General features: G+C 47.6%; 1 protein-coding gene and 1 long non-coding RNA gene across 17 annotated transcripts in view; one reads left to right on the top strand and one right to left on the bottom strand.

Annotated features, from left to right (window-relative positions):
- The window catches only part of LOC130291090 (uncharacterized), an 81847-nt gene extending 67055 nt beyond the window's left edge, over nt 1–14792 (top strand). The window contains exon 5 of the long non-coding RNA XR_008847795.1: nt 14214–14792. This is a non-coding gene — a long non-coding RNA (uncharacterized LOC130291090). The remainder of the gene's footprint in view (nt 1–14213) is intronic.
- SYNGAP1 (synaptic Ras GTPase activating protein 1) overlaps nt 1–16409 on the bottom strand; it is a 343920-nt gene that overhangs the window by 12874 nt on the left and 314637 nt on the right. The window lies entirely within an intron of this gene.

The following is a 16409-nucleotide window of genomic DNA, read 5'->3' as shown; positions in this document are numbered from 1 at the left end:
AATAAAGACAAGCCTTTTTACCCCATAGTTTGGTGCCGGACGGAGTTCTTTTCTAATTTACAAATATGTTTAACTTTTTGCCACCAGTTCATTTAAAAGAAAAAAGGTTTTCACCGGCGTTCCCCTTTTAATGATGTAGTGTTGTGTAACTGGTGTGATACTGATGTGGTGTAACATGACAGTGTGACACTGGTGAACCTAATCTGATGTGATAGTGGGGTCCCGGTGAGGTGTGACAGGGTTGTACTGGTATAATAATGGTGTGATATGATAGTATGGTGTGGCAAGGTTGTAATGGTAGAATAGTGATGTGGTGAGACTGGTGTGATACTGACAATGTGACACTGTTGTCATGTGATAGAGTAGTTCCATTCTGGTGTGGTGTGTATTGGTGTAATGTGACGGTGTTGTACTAGAGTGATATTGTGGTACTATGGTGAGTTTTTTTTTTATTCCTACCATGGCATACTGTATGGCATTTGTATTCCCTTATACACATCCACATGTACATTTTCACATCTTCCCAGGACCAGCCACACTTTCTCCATCAATGTAATGTAATAAATGGATGCTTCACCTCTGCCGAGCCCATTCTATAGTGTCCACATGTCCTAGTAGTGGTGAGTTGACAAATTTAAGAGCCATCCAGAACAAACATACATTTCTAAGCTGTTACAAGAGAGGAACAGAGGAAGAGGAAAGCTAATATATGGGCAAAAAGTATGGGCAAAAAGCGCAAGACAATGAATTCACTAACTGCGAGCGATTCTCCTTTAAGATGGTTGACGGTGATAAACGCGTGTAGCCAAAACTGAACCGCAGACATTTATTTCCCTCCTGAATTAAAATTAGAAAATTACGTCCATCTACATGACGGGAGGAGAAGATAGAAGAGTTGTAAGTGGCTGAGCCCAATTTATAGCAGGAATTTGCTACTGTGAAAGAAGGGAAACAAAAAATGTGCCTGATAAAGACTGCTGCAGGGACCATCAAGTTAATAGAATATCATCAAAATTATAACAAAGCACCGGAAAAAAATGTGATAAAAGTACACTGCTCAAAAAAATAAAGGGAAGATCTGAATGAATGAACTAATCGTATGAAATACTTTCGTCTTTACATAGTTGAATGCGCTGACAACAAAATCACCCAAAAATTATCAATGGAAATCAAATGTATCAACCCATGGAGGTCTGGATATGGAGTCACACTCAAAATCACAGTGGAAAACCCCACTACAGGCCGATCCAACTTTATGTAATGTCCTTAAAACAAGTCCCAATGAGGCTCAGTAGTGTGTGTGGCCTCCACGTGCCCGTATGACCTCCCTACAACGCCTGGGCATGATCCTGATGAGGTGGGGGATGGTCTCCTGAGGGAAGTCCTCTCAGACCTGGACTAAAGCATCCGCCAACTCCTGGACAGTCTGTGGTGGATGGAGCGAGACGTCCCAGATGTGCTCAATCGGATTCAGGGGAACGGGCGGCCAGTCCATAGCATCAATGCCTTCCTCTTGTAGGAACTGCTGACACACTCCAGCCACATGAGGTCTACCATTGTCTTGCATTAGGAGGAACCCAGGGCCAACCGCACCAGCATATGATCTCACAAGGGGTCTGAGGATCTCATCTCGGTACCTAATGGCAGTCAGGCTACCTCTGGCAAGCACATGGAGGGCTGTGCGGCCCCCCAAAGAAATGCCACCCCACACCATTACTGACCCACCGCCAATACGGTCATGGTGGAGGATGTTGCAGGCAGCAGAACGTTCTCCATGGCGTCTCAAGACTCTGTCACGTGCTCAGTGTGAACCTGCTTTTATCTGTGAAGAGCACAGGGCACCAGTGGCGAAATTGCCAAGCTTGGTGTTCTGTGGCACATGCCAAACATCCTGCACGGTGTTGGACTGTAAGCACAACCACCACCTGTGGATGTCGGGCCCTGATACCACCCTCATGGAGTCTGTTTCTGACCATTTGAGTGGACACATGCACATTTGTGGCCTGCTGGAGGTCATTTTGCAGGGCTCTGGCAGTGCTCCTCCTTGCACAATGGCGGAGGTAGCAGTCCTGCTGCTGGGTTGTTGCCCTCCTATGGCCTCCTGATGTACTGGCCTGTCTCCTGGTAGCGCCTTCATGCTCTGGACACTACGCTGACAGACAAAGCAAACCTTCTCTTCACAGCTCGCATTGATCTGCCATCCTGGATGAGCTGCACTACCTGAGCCACTTGTGTGGGTTGTAGAGTCCGTCTCATGCTACCACTAGAGTGAAAGCACCGCCAGCATTCAAAAGTGACCAAAACATCAGCCAGGAAGCATAGGAACTGAGAAGTGGTCTGTGGTCACCACCTGCAGAACTACTCCTTTACTTGGGGTGTCTTGCTAATCGCCTATAATTTCCACCTGTTGTCTGTTCCATGTGACATTGATTGTCAATCAGTGTTCTTCCTGAGTGGACAGTGGGATTTCACACAAGTGTCAGTGACTTGGAGTTACACTGTGTTGTGTAAGTCTTCCCTTTATTTATTTGAGCAGTGTATATTACTGGAGACTTATAAAAACTCAGTAAAAGAAGAACAAGGAATGGATAAGACATATTAACCCCTTAAGGAACAAGCGTTTTTCAGTTTTTGCACTTTCAAATTTGCACCTAAAAATCCACATGATGGCTTTTTTCTTTGCGCCACCAATTCTACTTTGTAATTACATCAGTCATTTTACCCATAAATCTACGGCGAAACGTACAAAAAAATCATTGTGCGACAAAACTGAAGAAGAAAACGCCATTTTGTAACTTTTTGGGGGGCTTCCGTTTCTACGCAGTGCATTCTTCAGTAAAAATGACACCTTATCATTATTCTGTAGATCCATACGGTTAAAATGATACCCTACTTATATAGGTTTGATTTTTTTCGTACTTCTGGAAAAAATCCTAACTACATGCACGAAAATGTATACATTTAAAATTTTCATCTTCTGACCCCTTATAACTTTTTTTTATTTTTCAACGAATGGGGCGGTATGAGGGCTCATTTTTTGCGCCGTGATCTGAAGTTTTTATTGGTACTATTTTTGTTTTGATCGGACATTTTGATTGCTTTTTATTATTTTTTTTTTTTAATGGCATAAAAGTGACCAAAAAGACGCTATTTTGGACATTGGAATTTTTTGGTGCGTACGCCATTGACCGTGTGGTCAAATTAACTATATATTTTTAGGTTCCGACATTTACGCATGCGGCGATACCACATATGTTTTTATTAGGGAAGGGGTTAAATCACTTAAAAAAATATATTTTTTTTTTTTACTTTTTTCTATGCAGTTTTATAGCCCCCTCTAGTGGCTATAAAACTGCATGCACTGATCTCTTACACTTTTCAATGAATTGCCATAGGAATGCATCGATCAATGTCTTCTGCGCTTGATTGCTGAAGCCTGGATTTCAGGCTTGGAGCAATCAAACACAGATTGGACAGCCAGGAGCAAGGTAAGAAACCTCCTTCTGTCCTGTCAGCTGTTCAGGATGCCGCTATTTCACCGCGGCGATCCCGAACAGCTTCACTGAGCTAACCGGCAGTGTATTCTCCCGTTTTAGATGCCGCGATCAACTTTGATCACGGCGTCTAAAGGGTTAATAACGGACATCAGCCCGATCGGCGATGTCTGGTATTAGCCGCGGGTCCTGGTTGCTGCTAACAACCGGGACCTCGCAGATACGAAGTGCGCTCAGCTTCTGAGCGCGATTCACAGATCAGGATCGCCCACAGGACGTAAATATACGTCCGGGGTCGTTGAGGGGTTAAAGTGTCGTCAACAAAAACTTTTTATATAATGTAGATAATAACATTATATTTATATTTGTAATATACATTGGTTAAAAAATATATTTTTGTCCCTGCAGCTATTGCCTGTGTCTCTATGAGGAGTCCAAATACAGGAAGTGAGGGTGGACAAGAAGGGCTCTGTACACTGAGGACAAGCAGGGCTCTGTACACTGAGGACAAGCAGGGCTCTGTACACTGAGGACAAGCGGGGCTCTGTACACTGAGGACAAGCGGGGCTCTGTACACTGAGGACAAGCGGGGCTCTGTACACTGAGGACAAGCAGGGCTCTGTACACTGAGGACAAGCGGGGCTCTGTACACTGAGGACAAGCGGGGCTCTGTACACTGAGGACAAGCGGGGCTCTGTACACTGAGGACAAGCGGGGCTCTGTACACTGAGGACAAGCGGGGCTCTGTACACCGAGGACAAGCGGGGCTCTGTACACCGAGGACAAGCAGGGGCTCTGTACACCGAGGACAAGCGGGGCTCTGTACACCAAGCAATTTTCTGTATTTCACACAGAACAGGATTGCAGTAACACATGTTTTTCTATACACATGTTTATTCCCTTTTTGTGTATTGGAACTAAACAAAAAAAAGGGGAAAGAAAAGCAAATTGGACATAATGTCACCTAACTCCAAAAATGAGCTGGACAAAACTATTGGCACCCTTAACTTAATATTTGGTTGCACACCCTTTGGAAAAAAATGACTGAAATCAGTCACTTCTTATAACCATCAATAAGCTTCTTACACCTCTCAGCCGGAATGTTGGACCACTCTTCCTTTACAAACTGCTCCCGGTCTCTCTTATTGGAAGGCGCCTTTTCCCAACAGTAATTATAAGATCTCTCCACAGGTGATCAATGGGATTTAGATCTGGACTCATTGCTGACACTTCAGAACTCTCCAGCGCTTTGTTGTCATCCATTTCTGGGGGCTTTTTGGCATATGTTTGGGGTCATTGTCCTGCTGGAAGACCCAAGATCTCGGACGCAAACCCAGCTTTCTGACACTGGGCTGTACAGTGCGACCCAAAATCCATTGGTAATCCTCAGATTTCATGATGTCTTGTACACATTCAAGGCCCCCAGTGCCAGAGGCAGCAAAACATCACTGACCTCCACCATATGTCACTGTAGGTACTGTGTTCTTTTCTTTGTAGGCCTCATTCCGTTTTCAGTAAACAGTAGAATGATGGGCTTTACCAAAAAGCTCTATCTTGGTCTCATCTGTCCACAAGACGTTTTCCCAGAAGGATTTTGGTTACTCAAGTTCATTTTGGCAAAATGTAGTCTTGCTTTTTTATGTCTCTGTGTCACCAGTGGTGTCTTCCTGGGTCTCCTCCATAGTGGGGTCCTCCTGGGTCTCCTCCATAGTGGGGTCCTCCTGGGTTTCCTCCATAGTGGGGTCCTCCTGGGTTTCCTCCATAGTGGGGTCCTCCTGGGTCTCCTCCATAGTGGGGTCCTCCTGGGTCTCCTCCATAGTGGGGTCCTCCTGGGTCTCCTCCATAGCGTTTCATTTAATTTAAATGTCGATGGATAGTTTGGCTGACACTGATGCTTCCTGAGCCTGCAGGACAGCTTGAATATATTTGGAACTTGTTTGGGGATGCTTATCCACCATCCGGACTTTCCTGCGTTGACACCTTTCATCAATTTTTCTCTTCCGTCCACGCCCAGGGAGATTAATTACAGTGCCATGGGTTGCAAACTTCTTGATAATGTTGTGCACTGTGAACAAAGGCAAATCTAGATCTCTGGAGATTGTTTTATTTTTCCACAATTTTGGTTCTCAAGTCCTCAGACAGTTCTCTTCTCCTCTTTCTGTTGTCTGTGGCACACACAGACACACAATGCAAAGACTCAGTGAACTTCTCTCCTTTTTATCTGCTTTCAGGTGTGACTTTTATATTGCCCACACCTGTTACTTGCCCCAGGTGAGTTTAAAGGAGCGTCACATGCTTAAAACAATCTTATTTTTCCACAATTTTGAAAGGGTGCCAATAATTTTGTCCAGACTATTTTTGGAGTTTGGTGACATTATGTCCAATTAACTTTTTTTTTTTTTTTTTTTCTTTCCTCCCTTTTTTTTACGTTTAGTTCCAATACACTCAAATGGAATAAACATGTGTATAGCAAAACATGTTACTGCAATCCCTTTCTTCTGCAATAGTTGGAGATTTATTCCAAAAGTAACAGACTCGTATAATTAAATTGCTTGTATTAGTCTCAGTTAGGGCGCATTCACACCACGTTTTTGCAATACAGTTCCCGTATCAGCTTTTTGATGAAAAACTGATTTCTCAAAACCTGACTAAACTGTATCAAACCGTGTGTACAAATTTCAACCCGTATACAGTTAAAAACCGTATACGTTTTGAAAAATGATGTCCGGTTGCATCCGTTTTGTAAGAAAAAAACATATACTTTTTAACTTCACTCCATTTTGAATAAAGTTTCACTTGTTTGATTGAAATAAAAAAAAACAAAACTGTACAAAGTCAAAAATATGGTGAAAACTCCCATGTTAAAAAAAAAAAAGTATACGGTTTAATACAGTTTTTCAACCGGACCCAAAAACGTCGTAGACTATGGTTTTGGGTACGGGGGAAAAAACTGACAAAACCGTACAGGATGTAAACGGACACAACATCTTTTGGCATATGGTTTTCAATATGGTTCCGTACGGTTTTCACATTGAAACCGCATGCAGGAACTGTATTCCAAAAACGTGGTGTGAACCCAGCCTTATAAGGAATTTGAGTAGTTTAGGTTGTGAAAGAATAATAGAGAACTTTGTAATAAAGTTTGAACGATAAGCTCCTGATAAATAGAATCCGCAATAGCATGATAATCAAACAGGCTAATTGCTATGATGCTAGTGAAATCATGTTTTCTTGTAAAGTTCCTGATTCTAGTGGATGAGCTGCACATATTGCAGACATGTTAATCCCCCAAAGATATCGTATAACTGAAAACTGAGCACTTATACTAACCATATTGCCTTTCGTCTCCCATCTTTGACTAATTTGTTGTCACTGTTTTCATTGAATATATGTATTACTCTTAGAGATTGCCTTCAATATTGATATTTCATAATACAGTGATCCCTCAACAACATGGTAATTCGTTCCACATGAACCGCTAGTTGAAACTAGGGATGCACCAATATATCGGCGGCCGATACATATCGGCCGAAAATAGCTATTTTGGGGAAAGGCCGAAACAACAAAAAATTTGCCCATAATGACCCACCTCCCCTGCCCGCCCACAGCTCAAGTTACAAACCCTGCCAGTGCCCACCAATCTGAAGCCCCCGCCACTTGCTGTCACTCTGCCAAGACCGCACTCAGACTGACCTTCTGTGCGAGCGGCAAAAAATTCTCCCGTACAGTGCAGGTATATGTTACGCCGAGCGCTCCGGGTCCCCGCTCCTCCCCGGAGCGCTCGCTTCACTCTCCCCGCGGCAGCGCTCCGGTCACGTCCTCTGACCCGGGGCGCTGCGATTCCGCTGCCAGCCGGGATGCGATTCGCGATGCGGGTAGCTCCCGCTCGCGATGCGCACCCCGGCTCCCCTACCTGACTCGCTCTCCGTCTGTTCTGTCCCGGCGCGCGCGGCCCCGCTCCCTAGGGCGCGCGCGCGCCGGGTCTCTGCGATTTAAAGGGCCACTGCGCCGCTGATTGGCGCAGTGGTTCCAATTAGTGTGTTCACCTGTGCACTTCCCTATATCACCTCACTTCCCCTGCACTTCCTTGCCGGATCTTGTTGCCTTAGTGCCAGTGAAAGCGTTCCTTGTGTGTTCCTTGCCTGTGTTTCCAGACCTTCTGCCGTTGCCCCTGACTACGATCCTTGCTGCCTGCCCCGACCTTCTGCTACGTCCGACCTTGCTTTTGCCTACTCCCTTGTACCGCGCCTATCTTCAGCAGCCAGAGAGGTGAGCCGTTGCTAGTGGATACGACCTGGTCACTACCGCCGCAGCAAGACCATCCCGCTTTGCGGCGGGCTCTGGTGAAAACCAGTAGTGGCTTAGAACCGGTCCACTAGCACGGTCCACGCCAATCCCTCTCTGGCACAGAGGATCCACTACCTGCCAGCCGGCATCGTGACAGTAGATCCGGCCATGGATCCCGCTGAAGTTCCTCTGCCAGTTGTCGCTGACCTCACCACGGTGGTCGCCCAGCAGTCACAACAGATAGCGCAACAAGGCCAACAGCTGTCTCAACTGACCGTTATGCTACAACAGTTACTACCACAGCTTCAGCAGTCATCTCCTCCGCCAGCTCCTGCACCTCCTCCGCAGCGAGTGGCCGCTCCTGGGATACGCTTATCCTTGCCGGATAAATTTGATGGGGACTAAGTTTTGCCGTGGCTTTCTTTCCCAATGTTCCCTGCATCTGGAGATGATGTCGGACCTGTTTCCCACTGAAAGGTCTAAGGTGGCTTTCGTAGTCAGCCTTCTGTCCGGAAAAGCCCTGTCATGGGCCACACCGCTCTGGGACCGCAATGACCCCGTCACTGCCTCTGTACACTCCTTCTTCTCGGAAATCCGAAGTGTCTTTGAGGAACCTGCCCGAGCCTCTTCTGCTGAGACTGCCCTGTTGAACCTGGTCCAGGGTAATTCTTCCGTTGGCGAGTATGCCGTACAATTCCGTACTCTTGCTTCAGAATTGTCCTGGAATAATGAGGCCCTCTGCGCGACCTTCAAAAAAGGCCTATCCAGCAACATTAAAGATGTTCTGGCCGCACGAGAAATTCCTGCTAATCTACATGAACTTATTCACCTAGCCACTCGCATTGACATGCGTTTTTCCGAAAGGCGTCAGGAACTCCGCCAAGATATGGACTCTGTTCGCACGAGGCGTTTCTTCTCCTCGGCTCCTCTCTCCTCTGGTCCCCTGCAATCTGTTCCTGTGCCTCCCGCCTTGGAGGCTATGCAGGTCGACCGGTCTCGCCTGACACCTCAAGAGAGGACACGACGCCGTATGGAGAACCTCTGCCTGTACTGTGCTAGTACCGAACACTTCCTGAGAGATTGTCCTATCCGTCCTCCCCGCCTGGAAAGACGTACGCTGACTCCGCACAAACGTGAGACAGTCCTTGATGTCTACTCTGCTTCTCCACGTCTTACTGTGCCTGTGCGGATGTCTGCCTCTGCCTTCTCCTTCTCTACAGTGGCCTTCTTGGACTCTGGATCTGCAGGAAATTTTATTTTGGCCTCTCTCGTCAACAGGTTCAACATCCCGGTGACCAGTCTCGCCAGACCCCTCTACATCAATTGTGTAAATAATGAAAGATTGGACTGTACCATACGTTTCCGCACGGAGCCCCTTCTTATGAGCATCGGATCTCATCATGAGAGGATTGAACTTTTGGTCCTCCCCAATTGCACCTCGGAAATTCTCCTTGGACTTCCCTGGCTTCAACTTCATTCCCCTACCCTGGATTGGTCCACTGGGGAGATCAAGAGTTGGGGGTCCTCTTGTTCCAAGAACTGTCTAAAACCGGTTCCCAGTAACCCTTGCCGTAACTCTGTGGTTCCTCCAGTAACCGGTCTCCCTAAGGCCTATATGGACTTCGCGGATGTTTTCTGCAAAAAACAAGCTGAGACTCTACCTCCTCACAGGCCTTATGATTGCCCTATCGACCTCCTCCCGGGCACTACTCCACCCCGGGGCAGAATTTATCCTCTCTCTGCCCCAGAGACTCTTGCCATGTCCGAATACGTCCAGGAGAATCTAAAAAAGGGCTTTATCCGTAAATCCTCCTCTCCTGCCGGAGCCGGATTTTTCTTTGTGTCCAAAAAAGATGGCTCCCTACGTCCTTGCATTGACTACCGCGGTCTTAATAAAATCACGGTTAAGAACCGCTACCCCTTACCCCTCATCTCTGAACTCTTTGATCGCCTCCAAGGTGCCCACATCTTCACTAAATTGGACTTAAGAGGCGCCTATAACCTCATCCGCATCAGAGAGGGGGACGAGTGGAAAACGGCATTTAACACCAGAGATGGACACTTTGAGTATCTGGTCATGCCCTTTGGACTGTGCAACGCCCCTGCCGTCTTCCAAGACTTTGTCAATGAAATTTTTCGTGATCTGTTATACTCCTGTGTTGTTGTATATCTGGACGATATCCTAATTTTTTCTGCCAATCTAGAAGAACACCGCCAGCATGTCCGTATGGTTCTTCAGAGACTTCGTGACAACCAACTCTATGCCAAAATTGAGAAATGTCTGTTTGAATGCCAATCTCTTCCTTTTCTAGGATATTTGGTCTCTGGCCAGGGACTACAGATGGATCCAGACAAACTCTCTGCCGTCTTAGATTGGCCACGCCCCTCCGGACTCCGTGCTATCCAACGCTTTTTGGGGTTCGCCAATTATTACAGGCAATTTATTCCACATTTTTCTACCATTGTGGCTCCTATCGTGGCTTTAACCAAAAAAAATGCTGATCCCAAGTCCTGGCCTCCTCAAGCAGAAGACGCCTTTAAACGACTCAAGTCTGCCTTTTCTTCGGCTCCCGTCCTCTCCAGACCTGACCCTTCCAAACCCTTCCTATTGGAGGTTGATGCCTCCTCAGTGGGAGCTGGAGCTGTTCTTCTACAAAAAAATTCTTCCGGGCATGCTGTCACTTGTGGTTTTTTCTCTAGGACCTTCTCTCCAGCAGAGAGGAACTACTCCATCGGGGATCGAGAGCTTCTAGCCATTAAATTAGCACTTGAGGAATGGAGGCATCTGCTGGAGGGATCAAGTTCTCCTGTTATTATCTACACCGACCACAAGAACCTCTCCTACCTCCAGTCTGCCCAACGGCTGAATCCTCGCCAGGCCCGGTGGTCTCTGTTCTTTGCCCGATTTAATTTTGAGATTCACTTTCGTCCTGCCGATAAGAACATTAGGGCCGATGCTCTCTCTCGTTCCTCGGATGCCTCAGAAGTTGAACTCTCTCCGCAACACATCATTCCACCTGACTGCCTGATCTCCACTTCTCCTGCCTCCATCAGGCAGACTCCTCCTGGAAAGACCTTTGTTTCTCCTCGCCAACGCCTCGGAATCCTCAAATGGGGTCACTCCTCCCATCTCGCAGGTCATGCGGGTATCAAGAAATCTGTGCAACTCATCTCCCGCTTCTATTGGTGGCCGACTCTGGAGACGGATGTTGTGGACTTTGTGCGAGCCTGCACTATCTGTGCCCGGGATAAGACTCCTCGCCAGAAGCCCGCTGGTTTTCTTCATCCTCTGCCTGTCCCCGAACAGCCTTGGTCTCTGATTGGTATGGATTTTATTACTGATTTACCCCCTTCCCGTGGCAACACTGTTATTTGGGTGGTCGTTGATCGATTCTCCAAAATGGCACATTTCATCCCTCTTCCTGGTCTTCCTTCTGCGCCTCAGTTGGCTAAACAATTTTTTGTACACATTTTTCGTCTTCACGGGTTGCCTACGCAGATTGTCTCGGATAGAGGCGTCCAATTCGTGTCTAAATTCTGGAGGGCTCTCTGTAAACAACTCAAGATTAAATTAAATTTTTCTTCTGCATATCATCCCCAGTCCAATGGACAAGTAGAAAGGATTAACCAGATCTTGGGTGATTATTTGCGACATTTTGTTTCCTCCCGCCAGGATGACTGGGCAGATCTCCTCCCATGGGCCGAATTCTCGTATAACTTCAGGGTCTCTGAGTCTTCCTCCAAATCCCCATTTTTCGTGGTGTACGGCCGTCACCCTCTTCCCCCCCTCCCTACTCCCTTGCCCTCTGGTCTGCCCGCTGTGGATGAAATTTCTCGTGACCTTTCCATCATATGGAGAGAGACCCAAAATTCTCTCTTACAGGCTTCATCACGCATGAAGAAGTTCGCGGATATGAAAAGAAGAGCTCCCCCCGTTTTTTCCCCTGGAGACAAGGTATGGCTCTCCGCTAAATATGTCCGCTTCCGTGTCCCTAGCTACAAGTTGGGACCACGCTATCTTGGTCCTTTCAAAATTTTGTGTCAAATTAATCCTGTCTCTTATAAACTTCTTCTTCCTCCCTCTCTTCGTATCCCTAATGCCTTTCACGTCTCTCTTCTCAAACCACTCATCCTCAACCGTTTTTCTCCCAAATCTGTTCCTCCCACTCCTGTTTCCGGCTCCTCGGACATCTTCTCGGTCAAAGAAATTTTAGCTACCAAAAAGGTCAGAGGGAAAAATTTTTTTTTAGTGGACTGGGAGGGTTGTGGTCCTGAAGAGAGATCCTGGGAACCTGAGGACAACATCCTTGACAAAAGTCTGCTCCTCAGGTTCTCAGGCTCTAAGAAGAGGGGGAGACCCAAGGGGGGGGGTACTGTTACGCCGAGCGCTCCGGGTCCCCGCTCCTCCCCGGAGCGCTCGCTTCACTCTCCCCGCGGCAGCGCTCCGGTCACGTCCTCTGACCCGGGGCGCTGCGATTCCGCTGCCAGCCGGGATGCGATTCGCGATGCGGGTAGCTCCCGCTCGCGATGCGCACCCCGGCTCCCCTACCTGACTCGCTCTCCGTCTGTTCTGTCCCGGCGCGCGCGGCCCCGCTCCCTAGGGCGCGCGCGCGCCGGGTCTCTGCGATTTAAAGGGCCACTGCGCCGCTGATTGGCGCAGTGGTTCCAATTAGTGTGTTCACCTGTGCACTTCCCTATATCACCTCACTTCCCCTGCACTTCCTTGCCGGATCTTGTTGCCTTAGTGCCAGTGAAAGCGTTCCTTGTGTGTTCCTTGCCTGTGTTTCCAGACCTTCTGCCGTTGCCCCTGACTACGATCCTTGCTGCCTGCCCCGACCTTCTGCTACGTCCGACCTTGCTTTTGCCTACTCCCTTGTACCGCGCCTATCTTCAGCAGCCAGAGAGGTGAGCCGTTGCTAGTGGATACGACCTGGTCACTACCGCCGCAGCAAGACCATCCCGCTTTGCGGCGGGCTCTGGTGAAAACCAGTAGTGGCTTAGAACCGGTCCACTAGCACGGTCCACGCCAATCCCTCTCTGGCACAGAGGATCCACTACCTGCCAGCCGGCATCGTGACAGTATAGATGGCCACATTGAAAATGAAGGAGGGAGTGGGGGGATCGGCACAGATAAATACCTTCAGGCCCGCCCCGCACCTCTAGTCCATTTATTTCCCGTTCTTACAATCAGCTCCCGGCGGCATAATCTCCGCTTCACCTATACCATTTACCAAATAGAAAAACCTGCTATTGGCTATTTCAAAATGCAATAGCCAATCGCAGGTTGGCTTTTGGACCCGCCCTCTGCCTGCTGAAGGAGTAAGTTCTCCTTCAGGTCCGCTCCTCTGCAGATAGTGGGCGGGTCCAATAGCCAACCTGCGATTGGCTATTGCATTTTGAAATAGCCAATAGCAGGTTTGCTATTGTTTTCAATTACTGCAGTACGATCTTACCTTAGTTAAATAGTAGAGGCGGTGATGGGTGAAAATTGCCGAAGAGAGAGTGGGGAGGAGCGAGGGCAGAGCCCGAGTTGAAGCCACGCCCCCTCATCCCCCCCCTCCCGGAGGATGGAGAGCGGAGCGCTGCATTTTACCAGAAGACAGGGAGAAGTAATTTTCGGTATCGGCCGGACATATTTTTTATTTTTCAGTTTCGTTTCGGTTCTGAAATTTCATTTCGGTGCACCTCTAGTTGAAACCATCGTATGTTGAGGGATCCGTGCAAAGTGAAGTATAGGAAGTTATACTCACCTGTCCCCGCCGCTCCAGACCGTCACCGCTGCCCTGGATGTCGCCCTCCATCGCTGTCGCCGCATCCACGGGGTGTCCCCGCGGCTCCGGACCATCTCTGCTGGCCGGGATCGTCCCTCTTCATCGCCGTCATCACGTCGCTGTGCACGCCGCTCCTATTGGATGACGGGATGGCGTACAAGGCGACGTGATGACGACGGAGAGCGGCGGCAATGCAGTGGAGCCCGAAGAGGACGGTCCGGAACGTCGGGGACAGGTGAGTGACCATCACCGGACCACACGGGGCACCTTAAACGGCTATCCGGTGGCGGCTGAAGCAGTCTGTGCTGCCGGATAGCCGTTTATGCGATGGCCCTGACATACAAAAGCATCGTATGTTGATGCTGCCTTCAACATGCGACGGCCTCTGAGAGTCCATCATATGTTGAAATGATTGTATGTCAGGGCCATCGCAGGTCGGGGGATCACTGTATACATAAAACCTAGGGAAGTATTAGCCTAACAGAGAAGGAATAGTTAAAGCGATTCATGATCACCCTGTAGTTTTTTTTTTTTTTGGGCAAAAACATTTTTCTACTTAGCCCTTTTTATGTCATAATTTATGTCATAAGGCTTAAGGCAGGTGTATTTATGCCACAGTCTAAGTGTGGTGTTACTCATATCGTCTTGTTGTTTTCTTAAGCCTAGATAAAGCTCAAGATGGGATCAGGTGTTGATAGAAGGACAGATGGCAGAATCCTTTATCCGATACCGTGAGAGCCTAGGAACAGAGCTAACCGAGACACAAGAGACATCAAGTCGGAGACAACCCAGTTAACTCCAAAATGTATCCAGGAGGGACAAGTGAGCAGATCCCAAGAGATTCGTCAGCCGCATCCGAAGTGCATCACAACCAGGAGGTTCAACAACATGACAAGTATCGAGATCGCAGACATGATGCCAAAGTACTGCACTGCAAATCCGAGTCACCAAATGCCGGACAAGCAAGGAAGCCATTACTAAGAGGACCAAAGAAACAATTAAACCAGAGACACCTTTCCATAAAGTCTAAAACTGAAACAATTTCTCTCTACAGTGATCATCCAAATAGTTTTTTTAAATTAACACACGCTATATGAATACCTTATCAATGACCATACTCAAAGTCAAGTTCATCTATCCATCAAGTTTGTGCGTTAGGTAAGTGTCGTAAAAGTACAGTGACCCCCGACCTACGATGGCCCCGACATACGATCATTTCAACATGCGATCACTCTGAGTCCATCGCATGGTGAAGGCAGCATCAACATACGATGCTTTTGTATGTCGGGGCCATCGCATAAACGGCTATCCGGCAGCGCAGACTGCTTCAGCTGACACCGGATAGACGTTTATGGTGCCCCGTGTGGTCCGCTGACGATCACTTACCTGTCCTCGGGGCTCCGGCGCGTCCTCTGTCCCGTCATCCAATAGGAGCGGCGTGCGTAGCGACGCGATGGCGGCGACGGAGAGCGTGGTTGCCGGGGAATCAGAGAGGCCTTGCCGGAGCGTCGGGGACACCCCGGGGACGCGGCGACAGCAATGGACGGCGACTTCCCGGGCAGCGGTGACGGTCCGGAGCGTCGGGGACAGGTGAGTACATCTTTCTCTAACAGTGGTCTACAACCTGCGGACCTCCAGATGTTGCAAAACTACAACACCCAGCATGCCCAGACAGCCGTTGGCGCAAACCACCAGATTAAAAGTCTCGTAAATAGTAAAAGCTTCTTTATTCTGCCAGTATACAACGTGTTTCAAGGCTACAGTGCCTCTTCATCAGGTACATAGGCTTACATGGAAATGTTACAAATAGACAGGTGTTTATCCCTGGTGTTTGTGGCGCCAAGCGTTTAAGAAACTCTTATTTTAAACACAAATATCTGTTTTTATGTATTTTAAACATTTGTCTATTAAATAAGAGTAGTTTTTTTTTTTTTTTTTTACATGTCGCACACGCCCAGAGGGCATTTCTTAAATGCTTGGTGCCACAAACGCCAGGTATAAACACCTGTCTATATGTAACATTTCCATGTAAGCCTATGTACCTGACGAAGAGGCACTGTAGCCTTGAAACGCGTTGTATACTGGCAAAATAAAGAAGCTTTTACTATTTACGAGACTGTTTGTTTGTCTGCTGGTTTGCGCCATACTTTCTACTTTTATCCACTTTCTCTAGGTAAAAGTCTACTCAGGGTCTTGCCCGCAAAACCTGCTGTAGAGTAAGTTAGTTAGTGTGGCCCTGCCAGAGAAGGTTAATCCTGTCCCAAGTGGCTTACTGCAAGTCGATTAGGCTCTAGGTCAGTCATGGTGAACTATGGAAGCCTGTGGCATTTAGGAGGTGTATTGCCCAAGGACTGTCTACAGTCCACACTGAAGGGGTATCTGTTTCTATATTCATGTTCCTACTTCAAGAGGGAGAATCATTTTAAGTCAAAAGAGATAGAGGCTGTACAAGTGCTCTTCTGCTACAACTGGAATCTTTGTGGACTTCTGGCCGGTGTCTTACCTTTTTGCCTTATGCCCTGTATTACGGAATCATAACGTTGCTAATTGTGAGTATAGTCATCTACATATGCACCACAGTAAACCAAGCTGTGAAGAACTGGAAGAACGGTGTATATTACTGAGCAACCCTCCCAGTCTTATTAGAGACTTATAATCCTCTAGTAGCAAGTGTAATGTTGTAACCACATCTGATACACTGAAGCCAAAGACTGTGCTGTAAGTAGTGTGCATTTATTGTATCCGTGTACATAGAGGGTTCTACAAGTAAAGAGTGATCCTGTTTTTAAGTTTACACCTGAGTAAGTAGGATTTTTTAGATTTTTTGACAGATATTCTAACAGTATATTTGATGTAT

This window comes from Hyla sarda, chromosome 9, assembly GCF_029499605.1.
Source record: "Hyla sarda isolate aHylSar1 chromosome 9, aHylSar1.hap1, whole genome shotgun sequence".
Lineage (NCBI taxonomy): Eukaryota > Metazoa > Chordata > Amphibia > Anura > Hylidae > Hyla > Hyla sarda.
Note: the sequence above shows the minus strand (reverse complement) of the source record. Positions and strands in the feature narration are given on the sequence as shown.